Consider the following 5,119-nt stretch of genomic DNA (forward strand, 5'->3'; position numbering starts at 1 on the left):
TTAAATTGCCATATGGATTCATTCCATCACTGGCTAGTCCAAGTCTAATATTTCTTGATTCTTTGCCGAAATTTGGATACAAACTATCAATCTTCTTCCACTGGGAGCAATCAGCTGGATGACGGACCATTCCATCAGATTTTCTCCCATTTGCATGCCAGGTAAGATCTTTTGCGTCGTCCTCATTAGCAAATAAATGCTTAAACCTTGGAATGATGGAAAGATACCACAACACTTTCGCTGGAGGGCCCTTCTTTGAGTTTTCATCAGAACTGCAGTCCTCATCATCCTTCACCTTGTACCGTGACGCCCCACACCTAGAGCATTTCGACATTTCTTCAAATTCATGTCTGTATAGTATGCAATCATTAGGGCAAGCATGAATCTTCTAATACTCCATACCCATCGGACACAATATCTTCTTTGCCTGATAGTAGCTTTTAGGCAATGTGTTATCCTGTGGAAGCAGATCGTGCACTATTTGAAGCAATGAAGTAAAGCTTTTGTCACTCCATCCATATCTGGCCTTGACATTAACCAGACTTAACACCGCCGACAATAGCGTCAAGGAATTGTTACACCCCGGATACAAAGGCTTCTTTGAGTCACCTTGCAATCTTTCATACACAGGGGCATGTGCTTGCTGGAAAGACTCTTGTCCAAGGTCACGAATCATATCCTCCAAGTGATTTTCCATTTCTACATCAAACGGTTCGGATTGTTGCCCACTCTGCATGTCTGTCATTTCACCATGCCATATCCACGTCGTATAATTTCTCTTAATTCCATTACAAAACAGATGCTCTCGTATGTCATCCAGTATTTGTCGTCTTCCGTTCAAACAATTGATGCAAGGACAATAATATTTTACATCTTCATCTGGTTGACCTCTTTGTGAAGCACATTGTAAGAATTGCTCGACGCCTTCCTTATATTCTGGGCTGATGCGACTTTCATTCATCCAACTTCGATCCATCTAAGTAATAACTCGGTCATACTCTCAAAGTTATTCGATGCATGAAAATCTCACTTTTTTATTAAAGGTGTGGCCCTATCCCATTCGGCAAGACCGTCTTTTATGGTAGCTTCATACATCAGGGTTAATTCTATTTTGTTAAATTTGATAAAATTTTGGCAGCATTTCGCATTGGTCTCTAAGTACACGACATGAAATCGGTGAAATTAATTTTCCGATAATCAAGTATGCACTCAGAGAACAACTAGAAATGCATTACCAAAATTTCATCAAATTAAACAAAATAATTTTAACCTTAACACATGAATCTACCATAAAAATATCAGTTTCCCCAAACTGTCCAAACGGACAATTCAAGATTGAATACAATGATTAATGCAAACTGTCCGCAAGAATCATTGCATCCAATCTCAAACGGGAATCTAAGGTTCACTCATCATGAACACAATTTGTATAGCATATATCAATTGTCATTAATGGCAGTGAACACGTAATAAAAATATTCATTGGTAACAAACATTTGTACCTGTGATGATGAGCAGCACGATCCAAAATGAAAGCAAGAATCAAAGAAATAACTGAATGAACACCTACATAAGACAATCTTGTGTATGATAAAAAAAGAGAGTAAGATTAAGTATAACAAGCGCTCAGAAGATACGAGAACAATTTATTCTAAATTATATAAAAAAAATGTCTTACTTCTTTCTCTTTTCGGATATATATATATATATATATATATATATATACACACACACACACAACTTCTATTACCTCTCACAAGATCACAGAACTGCATTGTGGGAGGTGAGAACAATTTTGCATATAGTTTAATTTTGTCTCCAACTCATAGAAAAGACATAATCTAAGTAAAGAAATAATTATATATGGAATACAACTATAAAATATAAAATATTAAGATAAGTATATGGTTATTTTCAAATAAAAAAATCTTTAAAATTAATTAGCCTGCTTCCGAACGTTATTAGCCCAAAATTATTAGATAAATTTATTTCAACACGAGTTTGAGTCCAATATGTTTATTGGATGAATTAAATAAGCAGAGGTCAACTAATCCTAAACTTAAATACTGCTGCACTAATCCAATAAACTAATTAATTGTTTCCTATTAGCTCTAGAAAAGTGATTACAATTAGATATATACCTAGTAGTACGTTTCGATAATTTTCAGTGGCCCTTCAGTTGAATTAGGGAGTACGTGCCCTCAAGTTGAATGTTATAGAGTTGTTGATGTCTCTTAAGCAATCTTCAAGTTGAAAGTGAAGCAAGAGCGACTGTCTACTAAGCAAATTAATTATTAATCGTCAATGATATGGATAAACAAATTAAAAATAAGACAAATGTTAATCACTAACATTTTTTATTAAGAAATTAAATGGAATTTTTTTAAAATATATAAAATTATATTATTCATGATATTTTTTTTACATTCTCATATAATTTTTACAATAAATATATTTTTCTCATTAATTAATGATGTAAAAATAGTTGTTAGCATAGAACAAGAAATAATTACTTATTTTGAACTGTAACTCACGAAAATCAGAAACTCCAACCTAATAATAATAATGAGAAACGAGAGTTGTATTCCAAGTCTTTATTTTCTACATTAAGTTTCCTGAACATGTTGAATACTAATAGTTAGTCAATTGGTGTAATAGCTATTCTTGGATTATGTATGAAAAATAATCATTTTGAATAAAAACACATATGAACTGATTTTGGAGAGTTTGTTTGAATTGATTCGAGATCTTCTAGTATTTCATAATTCATTGATAATTATAAGAATACTATTTTTATTATTTTAAAATTTTGTGTATGAAATAATGTAAATAATTATATTACTTTTCTTATTTTTATATCAAAATTTGAAATATATATATATAAGTAAGATAACATATTTATAGTTGTTGATACATAAAATTTCTTTTTAATAAATTAATATTTAATTTTTTGAAATGGTCAATTAAAGTAATAAATTAAATATTAAATAGAAAAAAAGATTTTCTTTCTAACCAATTAATATTTATTTTTTCAAAAAGGTCAATTAATATTTAATTAATTCGACATTAACTTTTAGAAGGCGTTAGTATAAAAAAAAGCTTTTAAGAAACCAAAATTAAATGTGAATACATATGGAGAAACCGAAAAGATTTTCTCTCAATCTTTCTCTAATTTCCACCTACAACCCAACATACGGTATATGTTCATACTTTTCCTTTGCTAAATGAATAAAGTTAGTATTAAGGAATTAAAACAACAATGGCTTCATACCACATTCATCAGAAATGAGCATATAAATTCAACAATGTTTATTCGTCTTTGAAATCGTGAATAGAAGTCTCATTTTTCTAATTCCTCTTCTAGAATCATCTTTAAAATTTTGAGTATATTTTTTTTTACTAATCTCTTTTTAAATTAATCCTTGAAAATCTGAACATACTTCTCATTCTAATAGCTCTATCCCGAACACTCGCATAAACTCCAACAACAACATCTTAACACTCACATTCCATGGAAGAGAATCAAAGTTTACAAGAAAACTAAAACATCCAAAAAAAGCCCTTTTACAGTTTCGGATAATGTATGACTAATTTTGAAGTTGCTAAACTAAATCCTCACAAGTAGCTAGTGTGTTCAACAATTGAATAAGAGCAAAACAAGAAAAACAAAAACAAAGCCATTGCAATGCTTACCCGGTTGAAGACCATGAAACCAAGGTCAATATCAACCCCCTCGTCACTTTCTCCTGCTTATACATTTTATCATTCATAAACAGAAGAATAATAATACATAGTTTAATAGCAACATAAAAACTGCCCAAAAAAACGGCATAAAAACTTTACGCAAAAAATAAAATCAAATGTAAACTCCATTGATATTTACCAATATTCGAAAAAATTGTTTAGCATAAATCTCTAAGGTTACATTCACATGAGATTACCTGGTTTGTGCTGAACGTGCAAGTGAAGGGTAACAAAGGAAGGTGAGTGAGTGAGTGAGAGTGGGGAAGGAAACAAAACAAAAGAGTGAGAGTCTTTGTCACTTCACAGAACTCAACTCCAGAGAAGAAAATCGGTTTCAACTATCACTTTGCGTCCGTATTATTCTCACCTGCTCCCCTGCACTTTTTTTTAAAAGAAAAGAAAACAATCTTATACCTCTCTTTATAAAGCATTGCTTCCTTTCATTCTTTAAGCTGGGTCAATTTTCTCTTTGTATATAGTTTTTTTTTTACCAACGATAACCACACACACCGCATCAAAAGTAAGAAATACATGTGATTTCTGAGTGAGAAAAAAAAAACTTACATAAATAATACTATTACTATTTGAAATTTTGAATGTAATTTGATGTTGATGCTACTACTTTTTAATAAGAGTCTTGTTAAACGGTGCAGATTCGTCCAAATTAAAATAATTAAAGTCTAAGCTTTAGGCGACCAACTTTGATATCAATTTTGTAAAAAAAGTCACATACGTTAACTAAAAGATCCCACAAATCACTATTTTCTTTAAAGTAGAAAATCCTTTCTCAATTTACGTTTTAAGCTTCATTTTATGTTAGGCTGACATTGAATTGGTGCTCATAGAATATTAATTAAAAAATTTTAAAAAAATTATTATATAAATCACAAGACATTATAAAAAAAAAATTATGAGTAACATAATTTTTCATCTTTCAATAAAAATATTTAGACTTTAATTTTTTTAATCGATATCCTTAAAATAATAATTGTGATTTGTATTTTAATAAAAAGATAGGTGCAGTAGTTGTATTTTGTTTGTAGCCATAAGTTTGAAAATATTATAGAATATATGAAAGGGAGATAAAAGGAAAGAGGTTAATTGAGATTGATTGAATGGAATGAGGTGAGTAGGAGGCGCAGGCACTAGCCTCAGTAGTAGTTCACCTAATCCAACCAAATCAAATCACACACCTAATGTGAAATAAAAATACTTATCAGTATAATTTTTATTTAATTTTATTGAATACTACTACCAGTATAATTTTTATTTAATTTTATTATAAATACTTATCAATCAGTTGTTCTTAAGTGTATTTTCGGTTTAGCATCTCCTAATGTGAAATCCACGATTGCAGTGAAACTGTTAACTAATT

The 5,119-nt window shown here is 30.4% G+C and overlaps 1 long non-coding RNA gene across 1 annotated transcript; it reads right to left on the bottom strand.

Moving 5' to 3' along the window:
• Positions 1-2,141: 2,141 nt before the first annotated feature.
• LOC114416972 lies at positions 2,142-4,047 on the bottom strand. Its single transcript, XR_003667678.1, has 3 exons — positions 3,942-4,047; positions 3,694-3,746; positions 2,142-2,275 (listed from the first exon to the last, which is right to left on the bottom strand). It is a non-coding gene; the product is annotated as an uncharacterized LOC114416972 (long non-coding RNA).
• Positions 4,048-5,119: the final 1,072 nt, after the last annotated feature.

Source organism: Glycine soja, chromosome 6 (genome assembly GCF_004193775.1).
Source record: "Glycine soja cultivar W05 chromosome 6, ASM419377v2, whole genome shotgun sequence".
In the NCBI taxonomy this organism is placed as follows: Eukaryota; Viridiplantae; Streptophyta; class Magnoliopsida; order Fabales; family Fabaceae; genus Glycine; species Glycine soja.